The sequence below is a fragment of the Urocampus carinirostris genome, chromosome 11 (assembly GCF_059441175.1).
Source record: "Urocampus carinirostris isolate Australia breed hairy pipefish chromosome 11, RoL_Ucar_1.0, whole genome shotgun sequence".
NCBI lineage: Eukaryota > Metazoa > Chordata > Actinopteri > Syngnathiformes > Syngnathidae > Urocampus > Urocampus carinirostris.
Window position 1 is genome coordinate 40,183,751 of NC_142359.1, and position 12,323 is coordinate 40,196,073.

Genomic DNA, 12,323 nt, shown 5'->3' on the forward strand with positions numbered 1-12,323 from the left:
ATGTCTGCTAAATTGTGCAGTGGAATACACTATGCGGTGGTGTTCCCTATTTCCTGCAGAATGCATCGACAAGAACCGAAAGCTCTCGATTTTCATGTAAATCTATCTATCAGTTATTAGTTTTTGACTATACTATATAGTAGGGGTGTCGAACTCATTTGAGCTCAGGGGCCACATGGTAGAAATCTCACGGTGGGGGGCGTGAACTAGACAGAGAGAGAGAGAGAGAGAGAGAAGGAAAAAAAGAGAGCGAAAACAACAGAGAATGACAAGACTAGAGACAAAGAAAAGAAGAGAGACAGAGGAAGAGAAACAGTGATATAGAGATAGAAAGAGAGGAACAAAGAAAGAGAGGAACAGTAAAGGAAGAAAGAGGAAGAGAAAAAGAAAGACAGAGATGAAGAAAATAGAAAAGAGTGAAACAGAGGGAAAGAAAAAAAAAAGAATTTGGAGAGTGAAAAACGAAAATAATAAGAGAGAGTAAGAGAAAGAGAGTGTCGTGATTACCTAAGTGGAGCCACCTGGGGTAATCATCTGGCGCGCTGGAATGCGCTTCCTGGTTTATGTTCCCTTTTTAAGCACGCTACGCCGAGACCTCTTCGTCTGAGGATTACTTCTGTACCCCGTATGACTCTCCTGATTACCTGTGCCTTTCTTGACCTGTTTACCTGATTCTGCCTGCCTCCGATCCGACCTGCTTCCGTCCCACGCTACGATCTTCTCTCCAGTCCCAGTAAACTCGACCTGCTTCCGTCCCACGCTACGATTGGCTACGTGTTCCGAAGTTGTCTTCACGGCGTTGCTGCTGACGTTCGACGGTCATCGCGTCTCCCGCTAACCCTTTACGCTTCCCCAAATAAAGAATTGTACGAACGCTCTGGGGTCTCCTGCTCTGTTCTGGTCCATCACGTGACAGAATCCTCAGACCAGAATGGACCCCGCGTTCGTACATATGCCCCCTGGCGACTATGAAAACCAGAACCAGCAGCCCATTCCCCCTTTAGAATGTGCAGTTCGGCAGGTCATTTCCGACGTGGCGAAATTGGCTAAGCAAGTGAGTCAGTTACGGCTCGGGTGGGATCTGTTGGGTCGGGACTGGTCCTATCTCTCCAAAGTAATGACCCATCAAGCCACTTCATCGGTGCCCAACACTGACAGGGCACCTTCGGCCTTTCCCAGTTCATTCAGAGCAGGATTCGCTGAGCCGCGAGTGGGCGCGCCAGAGAAGTTTGGGGGAGATCCCGCTCAGATCCGCCCGTTCATAATAAATTGTAGATTAATATTTGACCTCCAGCCCCGCAATTTTGCTACGGAAGCAGCTAAGGTAGCGTTTGCCATTAATCACCTCACGGGAAGAGCGCGTCTTTGGGGAACGGCCGCCTACGAGAGAGGTGCTACGGCGTGCAAGTCATTCAACCTCTTGGCTCAAGAGCTGACTAAGGTATTTGACTCTGGTTCCTCATCGGTCGACGCCGCCCGTTCGATCATGAACATCCACCAGGGGAGACGTTCCATTGCTGACTATGCTGTCGACTTTCGCACACTAGCAGCCCAAAGTCACTGGAATGAAGAGGCGCTAGTCGACGCCTACCTCCACAGTTTGTCCGGTTATCTCAAGGATGAATTAGTGTCCCACGCTCCTCCGGCAACACTTGACGAAGCTATCGACTTGACCGCCCGGATCGACCGTAGGGTTCAGGCGAGATGCCGAGAGAGGGAGGGTCCCAGCCAATTCGTCACCAGGCAAGTTCAAGAAGCTAATAATGTACCGAACCCCCGGGTTCCGGTCATCCCCATCGTAGAAAGGATGGAGGTGGACCAGGTCTCTTTTCCCCCGAGGAACGCCAGCGAAGGTTTGTTAATCAATTATGTTTATACTGCGGTGGCAAGGGACATCGCGTGGCCACCTGTCCGGCAAAAGGCCAACGCTCGTCGGACATAAGGGGCGTCCGATTGAACTCAGTCCTCGTATCTGCTCCCAAAAACGCTAGACCCGTTATCCAGGCTTCTCTCTTCTTCCCCGATTCTACTCAGACATTTCCGGCCCTGATTGACTCTGGCGCTGAGGTAAATATCCTTGATCTGTCCCTCTCACACAAAATGGGGATACCTGTTAAACCCCTTCCTAATCCGGTATGGATTCATACTTCAAAATGGCGGCGCGTCTATACGCAGCGGCTTCACGTGTCTCTCCAGTAACTCTTTTTACTTTAAGTGTTCTTTTCTCTCTCATCTTTTCTTTGATAAATACCTGCTCGGCAACTATCACCTTAAGTCGCCAGGAACTTATTAACCCGGGTTCTAAGATTAGATTTCGACTCATTTCACGATTACAACACCAACAACAACATCCCAAAGGACATACGAAGACCACCGGGATCTCCCTGGGTGACCTGCCCGCCCAACAAGCGACGGAGACGGCGGAGGGAACGTAAACAAAAACGAGGCTCTTGGGGAGGCTTAGCGGAGAAGCTAAAAAGGCGACCACACTGACAAGCGCTTCCGAGTATTTTCCTGACCAACGCCAGATCCACCGTACACAAAATCAGTGAGCTTGAGCTGCGGATAACTACCAACAGCTTTGTACGGAATAGCAATATTTTTGTGATCACGGAGTCATGGCTTGACCCGCGGATCCCCGACGCTGCAGTCCAGCTAGCAGGACGCACGCTACACCGATACGACCGCAACGAAGACTCCGGCAAAAAAAGAGGTGGGGAACTAGTTTCTGGCGGTATCGTGTAGACCACATATGTCAAAGTCAAGGCCCGCGGGCCACATCAGGCCCGCGAGAGGGTTTTACCTGGCCCGCGTGACGATATCAATATATTATTAGATCCGGCCCGCAGGCCGCTGCAAGCCAGCAGCCCGCAGTACGCATGAATACTACATTTCCCACAATGCAACGGGGACGCGCTGAGCGGGAGCAAAGCGGGGGGTGGTTTGATTTATTCAGCAGTGGATCAGCAGCAGTCATTAGCAAACAGCAAAAATCAAAAATGGCTAAACGGAAGGTGGACAATGAAAACCGGGGCTTTCAAACAAGGTGGGAGTTGGAGTACATGTTCACGGAGGTAGCTGGAAAACCTGTGTGTCTGCTATGTGGAGAAAGTGTGGCGGTGATGAAAGAGTATAATATTAGACGGCATCATGAAACAAAACACACGGAGAAAACCAAGATTCTGGACATAGAACAAAGGCTACAGAGGGTCGAGGAATTTAAACGAGGTCTCAAATCTCGACAGGGTCTGTTCAGAAAAGCCCAGTCACAAAGCGAGGCTGCTGTCAAGGCCAGTTTTATTTTAGCAGAGGAGATCGCCAAATCAGCCCGGCCATTTACCGAGGGGGATTTCATCAAAAACTGTATGCTTAAAGTCTGTGACGAACTTTGCCCAGGCAAAAGACAACTTTTTTCAAACATCAGCCTGAGCAGAAATACTATTGCTGATCGCGTAGACCTGTTGTCTAACAATCTAAAAGAGCAGCTTGTTACAAAGGGGAAAGATTTCATCGCATATTCCCTGGCTGTGGACGAGAGCACAGACATTTCTGACATTGCCCAGTTGTCAGTTTTCATCCGCGGAGTGGACTCCAACCTCAACGTGACAGAGGAGTTGTTAGCGCTACGTCCTATGCACGGCACAACTACTGGACATGATTTGTATGAAGAGGTCTCAAGATGTGTAAACGAGATGGAGCTGTCTTGGGAAAAACTCGTGAGTCTGACAACAGACGGAGCACCTGCGATGTGTGGACACAGGAGTGGACTGGTGGCAAAGATACGGGAGAAGATGCAGAAGGAAAACGTCACACGTGAGCTGACAGCTTATCACTGTATCATACACCAAGAGTCCTTGTGTGGTAAAGCCTTGAAAATGAAAGATGTAATGAGCACCATCACATGTGCAGTTAACTTTATCAGAGCCAAAGGGTTAAATCACCGCCAGTTTAAGTCATTTCTGTGCGAGTTAGAAACGGAGCATGGTGATTTGCCCTATCACACTGAGGTCCGGTGGCTAAGCCAGGGAAAGGTGCTGCGCAGGTGTTTTGAGCTTCGTGAGGAGATTTGTTTGTTCTTGGACAGCAAAGGGAAAGACACAACACAACTCCGAGACAAAAGGTTTTTGTGTGAAATGGCTTTTCTGTGTGACATTACGAGTCACCTGAACGCAATGAACCTGCAGCTGCAGGGTCGGGCTTGTGTCATCTCTGAAATGTACACTACAGTGAAAACATTTCAAGCCAAACTGACTCTGTGGGAGGCACAAATGCGGAAAGAAAACTTCAGTCACTTTCCTAGCTGTCAGACCATGAAAGATGAGCTATCTACCAGTGTTTTCCCGAGCGCAGAGTTTGCTGATAAAATTATTATACTCGCTGCTGACTTTCGACACCGATTTGCTGACTTTGAAGCACAAAAAAACAGGTTTGCACTGCTCAGCAATCCATTTGCCGTTGATGTGGAAAGCTCACCGCCAAACCTCCAAATGGAGTTGATTGAGCTACAATGCGATGATGCGCTGAAGGCAAAATACGCAGCAGTGGGTGCTGCGGAGTTTGCGCGCTTCCTCCCCGACACAATGCCCCAGCTGCGCACCCAGGCTGCTCAAACATTGTCTATGTTTGGCAGCACATACCTGTGTGAACAACTGTTTTCCTTAAAGAAACTGAACAAAACATCACACAGAAGTCGACTTACTGCTGAACACCTTCACTCAGTTCTGAGGATTTCCTCAGCTCAGAGCCTGACCCCGAACATTGATGAACTTGTGCAAAAGATGAAGCACTGCCAAGTATCAGCGTCAGCCTCAAACAAATAATGTAAAGTTGTATTAATACAGTACTGTATATAAATGTATGTAAATACAGTAATAATACAGTAATGTTTCCTGTGCAATTACACATTTGAAGTTTTTACTCCGTTCAAGTTTAAAAGTTAAATATGCACATAAAGAAGGTCTTGTTTTTTGTTGTTTGTTGTTCCCCTCGGGAATTTTAAAGCTTTATTGTCTATGTTGACTATGTTGTTTTTGTTTGCCGACTCTGTCCTGGGAGTGTTTCTTGTTTTTCGGCTTTTCATGGAAAATAGATCTTGATGTCTTTTGATAAAATTGTCTCCTATTTAGCAGAGAATCTGACTTTTGATTGTTATTATTTGATAATCAGTAATTCCTTTTTTTCACACTAACCCAGAGAAAGCACAGAAAGGAAAGTCAATGTACATTTGAGCAGGACAGATGAGGTCCAGTGTGTTGATTGCTATTGGTTTTAAGTAACAAGAGATTTTTGCACTTTATTTTATTGTATTTCGAGGCAATATTTCTTTTTAATAATTTCAGATGATTGAATGATAGAAAATGGTTATGAGTTGTTGTTATGAGATATGTTACGAGTTTTTTATATAAAGGACATTTGTATTCTGTGCCTGCTGAAATTAAAAATGACTGACAGAGTCATAAGAAAATATTGCTTTATTTATCCAATCATATTGCAATATATTTGTTGTGTTTTCAGTAGGTTAAATCTTGGTTTCAGTAAAGATTGGACAGTCCGGCCCTCGGCATGTAGCCAAATGTTTTATTTGGCCCTCCGTCCATTTGACTTTGACACCCCTGGTGTAGACCATTCTATATACCGCGAGACCTAACTGTGCTCATTGTGATAGCTGTTTACATTCCTCCGGATGCTAACGCTAGCACAGCGCTAAACCTCCTGCTCGCTGCCATCAACAAACAACAGCTTGCACACCCCGACGGAGCTTTCATTATCGCTGGCGACTTTAATAAGGCATGTTTAAGGACTGTTCTTCCAAAATTCTTTCAACATGTGAACTGTGCAACAAGGGGTGAAAAAACTTTGGACCGCGTTTACAGCAACATCAAAAATGCATACAAAGCTCCCCCCCTCCCCCACCTAGTGGATTCCGATCACCTATGCCTATCCCTTACCCCCTCATACACCATCCGAAGGAAAACAAAACCTGTAACGAGGACAATACAAACGTGGCCTGAGGGAGCCCTCTCTAAGCTGCAGGACTGTTTTGATCAAACTTGCTGGGAGGTATTTGAACACCATGACCTCCAGAAATTCACGGACACTGTTTTATCCTACATCCGATACTGCACGGATGAAGTCACAGTATATAAAAAAATCAAAAACTACCCAAATCAAAAACCCTGGATGTCCAGCGAGGTGCGCACCCTCCTCAAACACCGCAACACCGCCTTCAGGTCTGGTGACAAGGCTCTTTACGTGGTGGCCAGGGCTGACCTGAAGAGAGGCATCAAGAAAGCAAAAGCAGCCTACACAAGGAGGATCGAGCACCTCTTCGCTGGAAATGACCCGAGGAGGATGTGTCAGGGCCTTCAACACATCACCAACTTCAGAGGCCACAACCTGGCAACTGTTGAGGCTGAGGTTTCACTAGCTGCGGACCTTAATCAGTTCTTCGCTCGCTTTGAAGCTGGAAGGCCACAAACAGCCACATCACACCCACCAATAACCAGCAGCAACTCCCTCACATTTCAGGAGCACGAAGATAGGCGTGCGCTGAAAACCATAAACCCCAGGAAGGCAACTGGCCCGGATGGAGTACCAGGGAGGGTACTCAGGGACTGTTCCGATCCGCTGGCTGGGGTCTTCTCCACCATCTTCAACTGGTCCCTGTCACAGGCGACCGTCCCACCTTGCCTCAAAACCTCCACCATCATTCCCATCCCCAAAAAGTCAGCAGTGGAAAGCCTCAACGACTACAGGCCTATCACTCTTACGCCTGTGGTCATGAAGTGCTTCGAGAGGTTAGTGTCCCGGCACATCAAAAACTCCCTGCCACTCACACTGGACCCCCACCAGTTTGCCTACAGGGCAAACCGCTCCACTGACGACGCCATAAACACAGCACTTCACACCGTGCTGAAACACCTGGACCACCGGGGGAGCTACGTCAGAATGCTCTTTCTGGACTTCAGCTCAGCCTTCAACACCATTATCCCGGAGATCTTGGTAGAGAAACTTGCACACCTGGGACTCTCTCCCTCCATCTGCCACTGGATAATGGACTTCCTCTCCAACCGCCCACAGTCGGTGAAACTCGGTACCCAAGTCTCTCCCACCCTAACACTGAACACTGGCTCCCCCCAAGGTTGTGCACTGAGCTCCCTTCTTTTCACCCTCTACAGCTCCGACTGCTCACCGACCCACCCCACAAACACTATAATTAAGTTCGCTGACGATACCACCTTGATTGGCCTCATCTCTGAAGGGGACGAGGCGGCATACAGGGATGAGGTGGACTCACTTTCAACGTGGTGTTCGGAAAACCACCTCATACTGAACACCACAAAAACAAAAGAACTGATTCTGGATTTCAGAAGGACTGGCAGGAATCCAGCACCACTCACCATAAAAGGAGACTGTGTAGAGAGAGTCCACTCTTTCAAATTTCTGGGTGTGCACATCTCCGACGACCTCTCCTGGTCTGCAAACACCAGAGCGGTGGTAGGGAAGGCCCAGCAGCGACTGCACTTCCTGAGATTGCTCAAGAAAAATAATCTAAAACAGCAGCTGCAGGTGTCCTTCTACAAAGCCACAGTGGAGAGCATCCTAACATACTGCATTACGGTGTGGTATGCTGGGTGCACAGCAGCAGACAGGAAAAAGCTCCAGAGGATCATCAAAACAGCCCAGAAAATCGTCGGTTGCTCTCTGCCGAGTCTGGAGGACATTGCCTGCTCTCGCTACCTCAGCAGAGCAGAAAACATCATCAAGGACTTTTCTCACCACCTCTTCGACCTGCTGCCTTCCGGCAAGCGCTACAGGTCACACAAAGCAAAAACAAACAGACTCAGAGACAGTTTCTTCCCCACAGCCATTACCACCCTAAACAGACACAGCACAAAAAACTGAAAACTCTTGCAAAAACTACCTCACACGAATGTAAAATGGTACTCACGTACATGCTGTCTGCACTATGTTTGTTCACTGCTCAAAACAGACACCGCACAAAAAAACTGAAAACTCGTGCCAACACTACCTCATACAATATAATGGTACTCATGTCTATGTTCTTGCACATGTCGACTGCACTACGTTTACTGCTCACCTTGCACAATGTCTGACCATTTCTTTTTTTCTGCACTATAATGTCTATGTTTGCACCAATGCATATGCTGACTATGTTTTTTGCACCATGATGACTTTTGCACCAAATGCAATATTGCACAACCCTTACGATACCAATGATATTACGATAACACTGTATGTAACATCCCACATGCCGACATTTCTTGTGTAAATACCATGTAAATTATAACTATAGCCTTACCCCCCTTGTTTTATAACCTTGTCTTCTCTGTTCCTTTATCTTCTTGGCTCATACCTCACTGTAAATGTGTAAAACTGGAGTGTCATGCCCAATTTCGTTGTCACAATAAGTTAACCCATTTTGTAACAATGACAATAAAGGTATATTCTATTCTATTCTATCTGCTCGGGCTTTAGATGGTCACCTGTTAGGCACCGTGTCTAAAATAACTGAACCCATAGAATTACAGTTGTCTGGAAATCACCGAGAGAAGATCCGATTCCATTTACTTCACTCCCCTAGCCAACCCCTCGTTCTGGGTCATCCATGGTTGGTCCAACACAACCCCCATTTTGACTGGCGCACTGGGTCCATACTAGAATGAGGCATGGACTGCCACCAAACCTGTCTGCGAGCCGCTCCTTACCCGGATCACTCTACTTCCACAAGGGCTCCACCCAATCTGTCCAAGGTCCCAGTTTGTTACCACCACCTACGGGAAGTCTTCAGTAAAGCTAAGGCCTCTTCCCTGCCACCCCATCGGCCTTATGACTGCGCAATTACTCCCCTGCCTGCCTGTTCGACTCCCCTGCCTGCCTGTCCGACTCCCCTGCCTGCCAGTCCGACTCCGCGGCCTGCCAGTCCGACTCCCCTGCCTGCCAGTCTGACTTCGACTCTCCGGCCTGCCTGTTCGACTCCGTTGCCTGCCAGTCCGACCCCGCTGCCGGTCCTGATTCTGCCTGTTCTGATTCTGTCCTGTTTGCCTGTACTGATTTTGCCTGTACTGATTTTTCCTGTTCTGTTTGCCGGTTCTGATTCTGCCTGTCCTGTCTCCGCCTCTCCTGTCTTGCCTGATCTGATTCTCCCTGTCCTGTTGGCCGGTCCTGATTCTGCCTGTCCTGTCTGTATCGCCGGTCCTGATTCTGTCTGAATCGCCGGTCCTGTTTGCCCTCCGGACCCACCCTCTGCCGCCCCTTCGGATGCTGATGAGGGGGCTTCCGTCCATTCGGAGGAATTCTGAGAGGTACTGTGCTGTTACATAGTTCTCCGTTTACCTGTGGAATTTCTTTTTTTTTTCTGTTCTAACCGACGGATTGTTTATCCGTTCCTGGGGATCGCCGGTGTGGTGTTTGGGGACCTTCTGTGGCTCGTCGGACGACTACTGGACGCACTATTTTGGATTATCGGTGACATATTTTTTTTTCGGGGATTACTTGTGACTTGCCTATGACCTTTTGTTCCCTTGGATTACCTGTGTTTCCCTGTAACGCACAGGTGTCAAGCAGGCGGCCCGCGGGCCATATCAGGCCCGCTAAGGGATTGAATCCGGCCCGCGAGACAACACTCAAAGAAGCGCAAGAGAAAAACAAGCTGCAGGTTGAAATTCGTCAACTTGATGTTGCCAAAGCCAGGTGCCTCTCACAAAGAGACTGTACTTGTATTTATTTCTCTTTCTCTCTCTCTCCCTCTCTCTCTTTCTTTTCCACCCCTTTTCTCCCACTCTGTCTCTGTCTCTTTCACTCTCTGTGTCTCTTTTTTTCTCTTGCTCTTTTGCTCTACTTCGTGTTTTCCTTTCCTTTCTTTTCTCTTTCTCTCTTCATACCCTTTGCGCTTTCTTTTTTCTTTTCTCTCCTTCTTTCTTTCTATTTCTCTTTGGATTTCTTTCTTCCTCTCCCTTTCTTTTCCTCCTCTCTCACAACTTTTTATCTTTTGTTTCTCACGCTCTCTCCCTCTCTCTCTTTTTCTTTCTTTGTACCGCCCTCTCTCCTTGTCCCTCCCTCTTTCTCTTATTTCTTTATCTTTTTTTCTTTCTCTTTAATCTACTAGTCCGGCCCCCGACAGAATGTTTGCTCTATCGTGTGGCCCCCGAGTTAAAATGAGTTTGACACCCCTGCTGTAACGTGTCTTGGATTAATTTTTTTTTCCTGGGGGACTTCTGGAGCCGTCCCTTGAGGGGGGGGGGTTCTGTCGTGATTACCTAAGTAGCCCATGAGGTTTATCCGAGGCGCGATTATTGCTAGTTGAAAACTTTAATTGGAGCCACCTGGGGTAATCATCTGGCGCGCTGGAATGCGCTTCCTGATTGGTTTATGTTCCCTTTTTAAGCACGCTACGCCGAGACCTCTTCGTCTGAGGATTACTTCTGTACCCCGTATGACTCTCCTGATTACCTGTGCCTTCTTGACCTGTTTACCTGATTCTGCCTGCCTCCGATCCGACCTGCTTCCGTCCCACGCTACGATTGGCTACGTGTTCCGAAGTTGTCTTCACGGCGTTGCTGCTGACGTTCGACGGTCATCGCGTCTCCCGCTAACCCTTTACGCTTCCCCAAATGAAGAATTGTACGAACGCTCTGGGGTCTCCTGCTCTGTTCTGGTCCATCACGTGACAGAGAGTGAGAGAAAAAAATAAAGAGTGAGAGAGAGAGAGAAATAAAGAGGGAGAGAAAGTATTATAGCTCCAGTTGCACCTAGCTTCTTGACATCAAGTACACGTATTCTAAACTGCAGCTGATTTTTCTCTTGGGGTTCTCTGGGTGTCGAATTAAAAACGTTGGCGGGGCTGATTTGGTCTGCAGCCAGCGTGTTTGACACTCATGCTTTAAAGTGACAGGGTGTAATATTTACTGCTTTCTAACGGTTCAAAAAAACCTTCATTCAGTTGGGGAAAAAACAGATCTGAATAAAATAACATGAACTATCATAACAATGTTTGTATTGCTGTGCCGTGTATCACTGGCCCCTGCTCGTACTAGACAACACAGTGGCATCTCGTGGTCAAATACTACACACTGGAGTCAGAACCAGAACAGACAGTAGACCCAAACGCATATCGTTTCATACAGAGCTCTATTGAGGAATCGGGGAAGTCAGGCGCCGGAAATCGAAGCGTGGTCGGAGGACGGAAACAAGTCGGGTAACCGGAGATGATCGGGAAGCCAGGAAACAGGACAGGACGGAACAGACGGGAGCCAGAGAAAAAAAGTTCTTGCCTTGCATGTGCGGAGGTTCGCTGACGGACTGACTGTTGGAATTATTGTTGGATTATATACGTATATTTATCCTACAGTTGACACAAATATGTTATAAGTGTTCTCAGCCCTTTTTGTATAGTTTTCAGCCTAAGCTGTTCCTCAAGGCCATGAGTTTTTGTTTCTGTCTCTTTCACATTCCAGTGGGTGCACCCTGACCTGTGCATTCCATAACTCAAGTTGTTTTTCTCCAAGAACCTGAATATTAGAAGGGAGGGTTCGGAGACGTCTTCAGAGCGAGCGAGCGAGGAGGAGATTCTAACAGCTTGGTCTCCGCGGCTCTCATAATGATGATTAATAAAATAACCAATTCTAAATAACCGATTCTCTTTGTCTTTTATTTCAGAGCGTTTTATTAAAAATGTTGGGGACTTGAACCTAACAATTATATACATATATTTATCCTACAGTTGACATTAATATGTTATAAGTGTTCTCAGCCCTTTTTGTAGAGTTTTCAGCCGTAAGCTGTTCTTCAAGGCCATGAGTTGTTTTTTGTACAGTCTGTCCCTTTATCTCACATACCAATGGGTGCAACTTGCCCTGGAATAATCTGTGTAATAATATTCCTTTTATGCATGCAATAACTCAAGTTGTTTTTCAACCGAAAGCCTTGAAAGAAGAAAGGTGTCCAAACAGAAACCAGCTGTGATCATCGGGCGGAAAGCAAGGCGTGCGAAAGAAGATTAATTAACTCTGCATAGCAACAGTTAGAATGCGGTCTCAACAAGTTAGGTAGAACCCCTCCCTTTAGAGATGTTGAGATTTATGTACGATAAGGCGAACCCTAATAAAAAGAGAAGAGAGAGATCGAAGATTTCTTCAGAGTGATTTGGGAGATTGGCGGTATACAATCTTGAATCGCTCTCCTTGCAAGATATATATATTGATCAGATTCTCTGTTGCCTTTTTATTTCAGAGCGTTTTATCATAAATGTTGGGGACTTAAACCTAACATTTAATTGGTCCTTCAGAGCCGGATTCCAAGAT